Source organism: Rhinoderma darwinii, chromosome 5 (assembly GCF_050947455.1).
Source record: "Rhinoderma darwinii isolate aRhiDar2 chromosome 5, aRhiDar2.hap1, whole genome shotgun sequence".
NCBI lineage: Eukaryota > Metazoa > Chordata > Amphibia > Anura > Rhinodermatidae > Rhinoderma > Rhinoderma darwinii.
The window spans coordinates 212957315-212971180 of NC_134691.1; the positions used below are offsets into that span (position 1 = coordinate 212957315).

A 13866-nucleotide genomic window follows, 5' to 3' on the forward strand; every position below is an offset into this window, starting at 1 on the left:
CTTCTGGCAGAACACTTCTTCCGTCATGTCCGGCACTCTCCCGTCCACCTCCTTCAGCTTCAGGGCCACCGTCTGCTTCATCCAGGGCTCCAGGGTTGGAGCAGCCTGGTTCGGCTTCCTGGTGGCCTGTTGGCTTGAGGAGGCTTCAGGAGGAGATGTCCTGGCCTGGGTCGGCTCACCTGGTCCATCAGCCTTCTTCTTCTGGGTGGCAGGGTTGCTGGTTGAGGCCATGGCTTCTTCCAGCTGTTCCTGTCGCTTGGGGAGGATCTTCGATAGCTCTTTCCCGAAGGGGGCGGAGCTATGCAAATCTTCTCCTTGCTGGCCGAGGTTCTTCCACGAAATTTCTTCCGCAGCGGTTCCTCGTCGAGCTTCTTCTGCGGCCGAGCTTCTTCAAAGATCCCCTTCAGCAGCGGCTCTTCTCCGAAGGTCTCTGTCGCAGTTCTCCTTCTTCTTCCCGGCAGCGATCTCCCGGAGCTTCTTCCCCGATGGCGGCTTCTCCCTTCTGGATCGTCGTCTTCGGTGGTTCTTCTCCGCAGTTCGTCGCCGGCTTCGTCTGGAACGCTCTTGGATCGCTAAGCTAGTGTTTATAGCCCCCAGTGGTTCTCCGAGCTATCTATCCTTACAAGGACTGATAAGAACAGATTTTTTCAGTTGGCTACCCCCTCGCGGGGGTGTCAATGATTTATTTATAAAAATTTCAATTTTACAATAAAACACATTTTAGTTACATAGATAAATACAAAGAATTTTTACATTGTAACAATAGTAAAATCAAATTTTCATAAAATTTATGTAGAGGGACATGGGGCAAATCTTTATTTATTTGGAGTTCCAGTCAGTCACAAACCATTTATTTAGAAGGGTGGCATTCCTTTTTTTGTCTGGTAAAAAATAAATATACATCTCACTAAAACAAAGACCTAAAACATCATCAACCGATAAAACGTCGTGCTTAAAAAGGAGGATGTTCCTGGCCTTCCATAGAGCTTCTTTGGCGCAATTCATCGTCTTCCATGCAATTATCTTCTGACTCGCGGTTGGGCATCCAAAAAGTCCATATAAAATATCTTCATAGTTTAAGTCCTTTAGGTCTGCCATCTTCACCAAAAGAGGGAATATTTTTTTCCAAAATTGTTTTGCAAAGTCACATGTCCAAAAAATATGTCTTATAGTTTCCTCGGCCTGGCAGCCTTCCCTCGGGCAGACGGCAGACCTCGCGAATCCTCTTCTGTACTGGAATGCCCGGCATGGAAGACATTGATGAACGCAGCTCCAGGCCAGGTCCATCTGTGCATTAAAAAGATAAAACACATTAATCATTTTGAAAATAAAAGCACATCGTTGCGTATTAAAATTCTCTACATTGCTGACCGTCTCGCTCTCTCTCAGGTCTTTAATTATTTTCTTGCTGTTTTTAAGTTCGTTCACGGTCTTCCCTTTTAAATTGAAGAGAGCCACTATTTTTTCTAAAATTACGTAATTCGCTGGTAATTTAAAAGCGTATGGTGAGGATAAAATTATGTTGAACCAACCAAACCTCCGCATAAAAAACCCAGTATTAAAACGTAAAAAGTAAGACCAATAGTGCTCTTTAAAAAGGGAATTAAAACAGAAACTAAAGAACTTAATTAAAAGAAACCTATTAAAATCAGGAAAATCTTTGCCACCCTTTGGTTTGGACTTTATTACCGTTTCTCGTTTCAATTTCTCCATCCTGGAACTCCAAAAGAAGGTAAAACATGCTTTTGTTATTTTTCGTAATAAAACTGTTGGGGGAGGGAACACCATGCTCGTGTATAAAAGAAGGGGTAAAATGACCATTTTTATGATTAAAATTTTTCCCTCCATAGTGAGTTTCCTCATATTCCACATACAAATTTTATTGTTTACCTTCTGCGCCACCATGTCCCAACTTATAAAACCATTGTCGTGCTCACTGAAGGAGATACCTAAAACTTTAATAGTATCTGACACAGGAACGGGTACGTCTCTAAAAACCATGCTTCCTATGCTTAAAATATTACTTTTGCTGAAGTTTATTCTAAAACCGGAAGCACAGCAATAAAACTCAATTTGTTTTAGGGCTTTCTGAAGCGAGAGGGTGTCCCTACAAAGTATCGCCACATCATCCATGTACCCCACTGCTTTAGCCTCTATGCCGCCACCCCCCGGCAGGGGGACTCCACGTATCTGTTTGTCCCGGCGTATTGCGCATAGCAGAGGCTCTAGTGCACATATGAAAAGCAGTGGGGACAAGGGACACCCCTGCTTCACCCCAGAGTTTAAAAGAACGTCCTGTGTCTTAAAACCATTTACTAAAATTTTGCTTGTGCAATCTTTATAAAAGGCTTTAATAGATAATAAAAAACCTTCAGGTATACCCATCCGCTCTAAAACCTTAAAAAGATAAAAGTGCGATACTCGGTCGAAAGCTTTTTGAAAATCTATGGATAAAATGGCTAATTTACCTTTTCTAGATTTTGTGTCTTCAATCGCATCTTTTATTAAATTAATATTATCCCAGATGCTGCGGCCTGGCACCCCACACACCTGGTTAGAGTGTATGATGTGGGGTACTATGGCTTTTAAACGGTTTGCGCATAGTTTTGCCATTATTTTGTAGTCACTATTCAGAAGGGTTATTGGTCTCCAATTCTCTAAAACTGCGATGTCACCTTTCTTGTATAGCAAGGAGACCTCACCCTTCCGCCAGGACTTAGGCAGCATCTTGGAATGAAAGACTTCGGTAAAAAGGTTTAAGAGATCATCTTTTAAAATATCATAAAATTTGACATAAAACTCGCTGGGTATACCGTCCGGGCCAGGAACTTTACCTGCTTTAAAACTCTTCACTGTCTCTAAAATCTCCTGCTCCGACAGTTCCTGCAATAAAAAATTCTGTGAGACAGGGTCTAAAACAGTGGTAATCTCCTTCAGCGAGTCACGCATAAAATCACGATCCACAGTTTTCACATTAAAAAGGTCAGTATAAAACTCATGAACTTTACTTAAAAGACCCTGTACATCCGACACCCCATCAATATTTTTAAGAATAGCTTTTTTATTGTTCATTTTCTTAAAAAAGTACCTGGAGCAGGTCTCGTTCTCTTCCACGTGCTGTACTTTAGAACGAAATATAATTTCTTTACCTTTCTGCTCCAGGCACTGAGCTATCTCTTTTTTTAAGTTGGCGATGTCGTCTTGTACCTCTATCTCGTGTTCTCTCATCTTGTACAGGGTCTGTAGGCGGGTGTTGAGAATTTAAAAAAAAGCTTGCTTCTCTCTGGCTTTCGCCACGCTTTTTTTAATAAAAAATTCTTTTATTTTCCTTTTCATTTTCTCCCACCATGCGGTGATGGGAGCCCGTGTGTCTCTCACCCGCCTACTCTCTTTGTAAAATTCAATAAAATCTGTAAAAACCTGTGGATCATCTAAAAGGGAAACATTTAACTTCCAGGACTTTTTACTAATAATGTTATTAAAATCACGCTTTACCTAAAATGATAAAAGCTTGTGATCGGAAAAAACATTGGTTAAAACTTCACATTTAAAAGGCAGTAGATTCTCATTACAAAATATAAAATCTATCCTGGAGCTACAGGTGGCGTTGCTCCAGGTAACGCCGGCTTCCTCTGGACTGCTCCTGTTACACTCTTTATAAACGTCTTTTAATTTAAAATCACCCACCATATCTTTGAGCAGTCCAGAGGTCTTGTCAAAGTTTCTGCTTGTAGCGCTGGTAAGCCGGCGTTCCCCCCTCAGGATACAATTAAAATCACCTGCGAGGATAAAAGGCTCAGTCGTGTTAATAAAAAGAGGTAAAATCGCTAACATTTCTGCTCTTTCATTTTTATCTGGTGAGCCGTAAAAATTTAAAAACTGCCATTTCACACCGTCAATAAAAGCCTTAACCAATAAAATACGTCCTGGAAGAATCTCTTGGATAAAATCGATTAAAACGTTTCCCTTAAAAAGAATGGCGACCCCTGCTGATCTGGACTCGTTAGATCCAGACCAGACTGATGGACCATACTTCCAATCCTCTTGGTATTTATGGTACTTCATCATATGGGGAATGCCGCACTCCTGCAGGAAAAAAACAGAGGCTGCCAGGCCAGCTAAAAAGCTGAAGAGAGCAACCCTTCTAACTTTGGACTTGGCGCCCCTCACGTTGAGGGAGATTCCCTTTACTTCTGACATTGTGGAGATTAAAATAGCGTCTTGATTTTAAAATAATAAATATTCGTGGAACTTAAAATCAGACATTTCCTCCACCAGCATTACCAGAACTCTCGTTTGCGCTCATATCCCCACCCTCGTCCGAATCGCCTGCAAAGAGGGACGAAAAGGGAGAGGAACTACCTTCACTGAGAGCCGTGCCAGCAACTCTTATCTCGTACAAGGGGAGCCCACTCTCGCTTAGCGTCACCTGGGTCTCCACTGGGTGACCACGTAGGTCCATTTCGGGTGGGTCCCCCAAGGGCCCCGCCTCTCCCCCCAGGCTCTGTTGACGCCGTCTTAGAGGGGGAGGTTGCGCACACGGCGGGGTGTCCGGTATCTGGGAGGGAACAGTGCCCACCCTCCTCACCAGGTCAGGCGAGGAGGTGGTCCTAGGAGGAGCCTCACTTTTCTTCACGTATGTGTCCATCTGCTCCTCCCCTGATTCCCTCCTACCAGCACGCTCCTGTTTTCCCTTTTTTCGGGGACCCACCGCTACCCAGTTCTCCTGCTCGGAGTCGGACTCCTGAGACCCAGGTACAGGAGCAGGCCCGGCACCCACTGGACAACCAGCCCTCTGGGATGCCACAGTATCATTGGTGGCCTGCTCCTTTTCCGCCTTTCGCTTAGCTTGCCTTTTGTCATTGGCGCTGGGCTCCTTCCTTTCCTCAGAGGTTGCTGGCTGCGAGGCACCTGCTTTGGCTCCATTACTCCGCACCACTGAAGCCCAGGTGCCTCGCTGCTCCTTCGCGGCCCCGGCATGCTCCTCTCCCCGGGGGTGGGACTGGTCCGCTGGTGGAGCACGTGGGGGCGCCTCGGGTTGCTCATTTTCTTCGCCTCGGTACCTATGGGGACAAGAATAGTACAAATGACCAGTTTTTTGGCAAAAATTACATTTTTTCTCTTGTGAGCACTCTCTCATATTGTGCTCTTTGCTTCCACAGTTTCTACAGGTGACATCGCAGTTAAAACTGGTATGTCCATAAGTACCGCAGGCCCTGCAGAAGTTTGGCATCCCTGAAAAATAGAGGTCGCCATTCACATTTCCAATTTTAAAACGAGCCGGTGGTAATCTCGTTTCCTGGGTGGAGGGGTCCTTTATCAATGTTACTAAGAACTTCCACTTGACGGTCCACACTCCACACTCGTTCATAACTCTCCCCAACAGTTTGACATTCTTGAAGTAGGCAGCTAAGAATGCTGCCACTTCCATATCCTTCACATATGGGGAGTACATTTTAATCACCACGAGTTTCGTAATTTCGAAGGCATGTTCTACTACCTGGACTCCCGCTACCACGAGTTCACCTTTTCTCCTCTCAGCTCGGTCCATGGCATCACGGAGGATTCCTTCTCCCATAAAGGTGACATCGAAAATTCCTCGTTTCGGGTAGTCCTGGATTGCCAAAATCTCGTTCTTGTGGACCGCCAGTAGTTCTTCCAAGATCTTGTGGACCAAGAATTTTACGCCACGTGGACCGCCTCCACCCTCTGCCACGATAAATCGGGCAGAGTTCCTTAGCCGGGCATACACCGGCACCGCATCTGGCTCGCCTGCCATTTCCGTGGCCAGGCCGAACCGCACAGCAAAAAGCTGCGCCCTATGGGGTCCTGAGACGTACCAAAGGGCTGGGGGGGGATCGCAACTCGTTGCTCAGGACTAAGCCTCTCTCCCAAATAGCAGCACGGGGGTGAAGTCCAGGCGAACCTGGACGATCCCCCGAGGCCGAGAGAGAGGGTACCTGAGCACCTTCTGACTAAAAACCTCCTGTATAAATACACTTGGTCTTAGCCAAAAGGCCGAGAAGCGATAACCCGAATGGGCCGGGCGTTGACCGAGCCTGCCTAATACTGCTGTTCACCCCTTGCAGCGATTCAGCCTACTCCTAGGCAATTCCACGGGGCCCTGCAGGCGCGCACACACTCACAGCTACTAAGCGGGAGGTGAATAAAGGCCGGAGAGGAAGCAAGACAGGATTTGCTTCTTTTGCTTGCACCACAATGCAGTGCTGAAAGAGGAGGAATCTACATAAAAACGCCTTCCTGGCAACGCCCAAATGCCCTCCTGCCATGCAGATAAACACTGGCAGCGGCAGCAAGTGCATGCCCACAGCCACCCCTTGTTCCTTCACACCTTGTATCAGCTTTAATCCAGTCCAGTCCGGTGCTGCCTGCTGAGCAGCACTGACCAACACTGCCTGGGCCCAGGCTTTTATCTCTGAGGCCCCATTATGATGTCAGAAAGCTGGCTCTGGAATCCTGAGGGCTCCACTATGACACGTGCAAAGTTCCGTCTGAACTTTATATAAGACGGTGAGGCTCAGTCAGTCACTCAGTGTTGCCTGAGAGGGCAACACTGCAACAGCCGGCCGCCAGGCTGTCTTTTTTTGCACAGCTAGTTGCCTCCAGGAGGCCACAAGAGGGAGACAAGGGACTGCAAAGTGGAAAATAGGCATCCACCAACTTTACAGACAACTTCTCCTTGCTCCTACAACCTCCATCCTTGCACAGTTTGTTATTCTTCTAGGTAACATAGTAACAAATCCAAATTGCTGCTCTCTTTGTAGGCAAGCAAGGCTTTGTTGCAACTGCAATTCTTACTTCTTCTTGAAATGTAGGGACGACAGTACATTCCATCACATCCATCTAGTGTACACAGGTAGGTCCATTGTGGCGGGCAGGCGAGCGGGCGGGCGGGCTGCTTTATTGGCTGTTTGCTGTTCCCCTACTCCACTCCACTATTTGACTGTGGTGCTGCATCAATCAATCAATCAATCAATCAATCAATCAATCAATCAATCAATCAATCAGTGGCTGGCTCAGGTGCAGCTCTTTAACTTACCTAAAAGGGAGGGCGGAGAGAAGACAAGGAAGGTGAATGAGCTGTTCCAATGTGAAATGCCGGAAATACAGAAACACAGACGACACACAACAAGAGGTGGCAATCTATTCATTAATTGCATTTAATCAATGAGCTCATTATCACACATGACTGTACAAATGCATTGTCCAACAGGTGTTGAAATAATGGGATTAAAAGGGGAGATCCCTTCAGAAAGACAAAAACAATAGCAAACACAAATAGCACTTTTGGAATCTGATTTTAGTAAACACATAAGGGAAGGGTGCACCGGTCCTGGAAATACTGCAATACCAGGTCAATGTGTGGAGTGGACAGAGCAAGCTCTATTTCCATCTCCCTGTTCTAAAAATCCATTTAATATATGGTCCCCAGATAGGGGACGTATCAGATATTAAACTGATAAGAACAGAATTTTTTTTTTTTTTTTTTTTTTTTTTTTACTCAGATCACAAGTCTCAAAACTTAAAATCACCATCTTTTTCTCTTCACAGATCTCAAGACTCACATCATCATCGTAAAAGGTAAGTATATTTATACATTATTTCCCCCTAAATATCTATTCTACACTCCCATTACAGAATTCCATTTCTTTTGCTTCCATTTTTCTTCTGCTTTCTCTATTCCTAGTTCTTTCTTTTCTTTCCAAAAATAGATAAATAAATAATTTAGGCTTAGACGTATGCAATCATCAACAGTTAAAGCATCCCTTTTAAATAGTAAAATATTCCTGGACCTCCATAGCGCCATTTTAACTGATGCTAAGATCAGCCAAACTATTTGAAACTCATTTTCCCCGATTCCAATTCCATAAAATATCAAGTTAAAATTAAAATAGTTAACTTTACTCACCATGCTCACCAACTTACTTATCTTTTTCCACACTTTTTGTGCAAAATCACAATTCCAGAAAACATGCATTGTGGTTTCATCATCAATACAACCACTTCTAGGACATTGGCTATTCCGATTCAGTCGTCTTTTATATTGGAAATCCTTTGTTGGTAAACAATCCTTTATCATACACCATAATAGATCTTTGTGATCATTAGACAAACAAAGATGGTTAACACATTTCCAAATGTTTTTAACTACCTGGGGAGTAAACCGTTCAATCGGGCTGCAAATGGTTCTACCCTCTAAGACTTTTAATATTTTTTTATGATTAATAAGAACCTCTTTTCCTTCTTCTGCCAGATTGAACTCTCTTATAATTTTCTCTAAGATTAAATAGTTCTCTGGAGGCAACCACCTATATGGTCTCTTTAGATCTATATTGATCCATTTATACTTCCTTATGAAAAAACCAAAATTATATATTACAAAGGCTCTCAACTTTGATTCAGGTCCACATAGGATACTAATACACTGTGATAAATACTTACAAAATAAAAACTGTCTAAGATCAGGGAAACCCTTACCACCATTTCCTTTTGATTTATATAACTCTACTCTCCTTACTCTCTCCATTTTTGAACCCCAAAAGAAGTTAAAACATACCTTAATAATTCTTTTCATCATAATGTTTGAGGGCATAAAAACAGCAGATACATATAAAATCAGAGGCAATAGAACTTGTTTAATCACTAAGATTTTCCCTTCCATTGATAGGCACCTTAGTTTCCAAAAATCCACCTTCTTTTTAACCCTTTCCAAGAGAGATTCCCAATTTTTTATACTTCCACAGTTTTGTGAGAAATGAATACCTAGAATTTTCATATCTACTACACTTAATAATTTACATTCCCTTTCCAACTTAAGATTCCCTATCAATAAAACCCCTGATTTTTCCCAGTTTATTTTAAAACCAGATGCACCATTAAACCATTCAACTACTCGTAATACCCTATTAAACCCTCTCAAACTTCTAACTAAAACCGTAATGTCATCCATATATGCCACAATTTTAACTCGCTCATTTTTATTCCCTGGTATAAAAACACCATCAATAACTTTATCCCTTCTTATTGCACATAAAAGTGGTTCCACGGCACAAATAAAGAGTATTGGCGACAAAGGACACCCTTGCTTCACTCCACAATTCATTTTAACCTTTTCCGATAAAAAGCCATTCACTGAAATTTTACTGAAACAACTAGAATATAAACTCTTAATACACTTAATAAACATATCAGGACAACCAAGCTTTTTTAAAACCTGAAATAAAAACAAATGGGAAATTCTATCATATGCTTTTTCGAAATCTAATGAGATCAATGCCAAATCCTGATCACGATCTTTAAAATCCCATAATACATCTCTAATCAAGAGTAATGAATCTGTAATTTTTCTCCCTGGCACAGCACATGTCTGATCCTCCTCAATTACCGATGAGATTACTTTTTTCAAACGATTAGCAAATAATTTTGCATAAATTTTATAATCCATGTTTAGTAACGTTATAGGCCTCCAATTCTTTATCATTTCTTTATCCCCTTTCTTAAAAAGTAAAACAATTAACCCTTCAGACCATGATATTGGCATTTTAAAAGAGGATAGCACCCTAAAAATGATATCACAAAAATCCACACCCACCAACTTCCAAAAGACCCTATAGAACTCTATCGGTAAACCATCCAAACCAGGTGTTTTCCCATTTGAAAAGCTATTAACAGTATTATAAATTTCATTTTCAGTAAAATCTTCAGATAAAAGACCTATTTCTTCTTTATTAAAATTTTTATCTAGTTGACTGATAAAGTGGTCCCTTAAAGAACCATCACTTTTTTTTTCAGAAAATAAGTTATCATAAAACTCATGTGCCTTTTTCAATTTACCTTCCAAAACCACCTCTCCCTCCAACTTGTCAATATAATCTCTCTTATTGATGATTTTTTTAAAGAAGAACTTTGAGCATTTTTCATCACATTCCAAAATTTTTACTCTCGAATTAAATATGATTTCCCTTCCTTTTTCATACAAACTTCTATTAATTTGGCTTTTAATGCCTTCAATCTCATCATCCATCATTACACCACTCTTTTTCAAGACATAAAAACACTGGAGTTTCGTATTTAGAGATTCATATAATTCCACTCTCTCTCTCGCCTTTCTTTTACTAATACGAATGAAAAATGTTTTGATCTGAGATTTTACGAACTCCCACCATTCAAAAACATCCTTAAAACTGCTTTTCCTACACTGCAACTTTTTATAGAATGAACCAAATTCCGATTTTACGTTCTCATCTTCTAATAGTTTTGTATTCAATTTCCAATGTGAAGATTTTTTGCTTTCCATTCTCTCACATTCTAACGTACATTTGATCAATCTATGATCGGAAAAACAGTTAAAATCAGTTTTAAAAGATGACCCTTTAAAATGCTCTGATACAAAAAAATAGTCTATTCTAGACCTAGAGTTTTTCCTACTCCATGTAAATTCATCTTCTTTCTTTTTGCCACATATTTCCCACATATCTTTTAAATTACTTGATGAGAGAATTCCTTTTAGGCATGATACTGAACCATCTTTCTTATTTTCCAGATGGCAGTTAAAGTCTCCTCCAATTATAATAGGGTCCGAACCTGTAAGGAACAACTGCAGAATTTCAAAGAGCTGGATTCTCTTACTCTTCTCTGTGTATCCATACACACAGAAACATTTGATTTTTTTATTAGTCTTCTTCACTTCTATCATCATTATCCTCCCCGGATAAATCTCTTGAATTTTCTCCACTTTCCACTCCTTACTACATAAAAAACCTACTCCATCGCTCTTTTGCTCATTACCTCCTGAAAAAAAGGCTTTTCCTTTCCAATATTTTTTATAGAACTCATAACACATACTTTTCTCTATATTACATTCTTGTAAAAAAATGAAATCATAAGCTTCATTATTAAAAAAGTCATATAAAGCAACTCTCTTTTTTGAATTTTTTAACCCCTGAACATTCAGGGAAGCTATACTGATCATCTTTTAATGACAATTCCAGGGCTATCTCCCCCGCCCTCATCAGTGGTAGAAGGATACTCGTTTATCCTCAAAGCCTCCGAACTAACAGAGCTTAAGGGTGACACGACTTCCAAAATTTCTATCACTCTTCTTTTTTCACCACTAATATTTCCACGTTTCGCCTCTGCTTCATCATCTAAACATCTTTTCAAATTACCTAATGTCGTTTCCATTACCTCTTCAGTAAGGCCCTCCTTTTCCACAGGACTATCTGAAGGGGTTTCCCTCACTACAGTGATACCTTCTGTTTGTCCAGATCCCCCAGCTTCAGATCCCTGGGTTACCACTACTGCAGGTATTTTTTCCACTTTTTCTTTTACTTTTTTCTTTTCCTCTTTTTCCTTCCTAGTTTCTTTTTTCTCTTGCCTCTTTTCTTTTCCCTCTCGTCTCTTCTCCTTTCTCTCCTTCTCCTTCCTCTCTTTCTCCGTACACTCTCTTTCCTCCTCCTGAACCTCCTCCTGAACCTCCTCCTGAACCTCCTCCTGAACCTCCTCCATTACCTCTTCAACTTGCTGTGGTTCAGGTATTTCTTCCATACGTTTTGGACAATCTGCCTCTTGATGAATACTCATCGGGCAGTCCATACAGCGTTTACAGTTATCATCACTGTGGCCGTATTTCTTGCAACTTCTGCAATAGGGAGGCATCCCTGAAAAAAAAAAAATATCCTCTACTACGATTTATAAACACCACAGGCGGGGGCCTACAGACTCCTCCTTCTTCCTGTGGATCTTTTTTAAACGTAGCATAATATACTCGCTTTCCATTCCACACTCCGAAATCCGTCATCCCATGTTGCTTTAGGGAGAGTTTTTCACAAAAATTCCAGAGGTATGATTCCACCTCTTGGTCCGTTATAAATGGACTATACATTTGTATGGTTAACAATTTTGCCTGAAATTGAAACAATGGGGCAATTTTTATCCCCTTAAAAACATCTCGCCCCTTATTAGCTTCATAAAGGGTGTATGCCTTTTCGCATAATGCATTTGTTTCCAAAGTCACATCATAAATTCCCCTAGAGAAGAAGGTTTGTATACAAAAGAAGTTCTTCTTCTCCAATTCCATAACCGGTATTAGTATTTTGTCATAAAGGTACCTTAGATTTTTTTCTTGTCGGACTTCTGGGGACACGAAGAACCGAATAGTATCCTTTAAGCCATACTTATCATCAAAGAAGTCAGGCCGATTATCCTGAAATCCTCGCCATTCTCCTGGTGTTCTCCTTCCATAAGCCATATTCCAACGAATTTTTTCTTCCTCCACAGCACGAAAAAAAGCCCTTGAAAAGAGCTCGATCGCCTCCTGATTCCAATGGAAAACACGAAATCCACACGTCCAGCGAAAGAATCCCTCCACGAATAGGTTCCAGATCCTCCAAAGAAAAAGGCACACCAGCTTTCAGCCACCCCTCAATAGCAGCAGTTCGGTCCGAAAACCGAAAAGGCCGAGCAGGTAGGTTTCCACCAGTGCACCTTGCCCTCTGACTTCAACCCACTACAGATCGAAGCCAAAAGGCCGAGAAGCGATAACCCGAATGGGCCTGGCGTTGACCGAGCCTGCCTAATACTGCTGTTCACCCCTTGCAGCGATTCAGCCTACTCCTAGGCAATTCCACGGGGCCCTGCAGGCGCGCACACACTCACAGCTACTAAGCGGGAGGTGAATAAAGGCCGGAGAGGAAGCAAGACAGGATTTGCTTCTTTTGCTTGCACCACAATGCAGTGCTGAAAGAGGAGGAATCTACATAAAAACGCCTTCCTGGCAACGCCCAAATGCCCTCCTGCCATGCAGATAAACACTGGCAGCGGCAGCAAGTGCATGCCCACAGCCACCCCTTGTTCCTTCACACCTTGTATCAGCTTTAATCCAGTCCAGTCCGGTGCTGCCTGCTGAGCAGCACTGACCAACACTGCCTGGGCCCAGGCTTTTATCTCTGAGGCCCCATTATGATGTCAGAAAGCTGGCTCTGGAATCCTGAGGGCTCCACTATGACACGTGCAAAGTTCCGTCTGAACTTTATATAAGACGGTGAGGCTCAGTCAGTCACTCAGTGTTGCCTGAGAGGGCAACACTGCAACAGCCGGCCGCCAGGCTGTCTTTTTTTGCACAGCTAGTTGCCTCCAGGAGGCCACAAGAGGGAGACAAGGGACTGCAAAGTGGAAAATAGGCATCCACCAACTTTACAGACAACTTCTCCTTGCTCCTACAACCTCCATCCTTGCACAGTTTGTTATTCTTCTAGGTAACATAGTAACAAATCCAAATTGCTGCTCTCTTTGTAGGCAAGCAAGGCTTTGTTGCAACTGCAATTCTTACTTCTTCTTGAAATGTAGGGACGACAGTACATTCCATCACATCCATCTAGTGTACACAGGTAGGTCCATTGTGGCGGGCAGGCGAGCGGGCTGCTTTATTGGCTGTTTGCTGTTCCCCTACTCCACTCCACTATTTGACTGTGGTGCTGCATCAATCAATCAATCAATCAATCAATCAATCAATCAATCAATCAATCAATCAATCAGTGGCTGGCTCAGGTGCAGCTCTTTAACTTACCTAAAAGGGAGGGCGGAGAGAAGACAAGGAAGGTGAATGAGCTGTTCCAATGTGAAATGCCGGAAATACAGAAACACAGACGACACACAACAAGAGGTGGCAATCTATTCATTAATTGCATTTAATCAATGAGCTCATTATCACACATGACTGTACAAATGCATTGTCCAACAGGTGTTGAAATAATGGGATTAAAAGGGGAGATCCCTTCAGAAAGACAAAAACAATAGCAAACACAAATAGCACTTTTGGAATCTGATTTTAGTAAACACATAAGG

The 13866-nt window shown here is 42.2% G+C and overlaps 1 pseudogene; it reads right to left on the bottom strand.

Moving 5' to 3' along the window:
• Positions 1-7338: 7338 nt before the first annotated feature.
• Positions 7339-7547, bottom strand: LOC142654380 (U2 spliceosomal RNA; annotated as a pseudogene).
• Positions 7548-13866: the final 6319 nt, after the last annotated feature.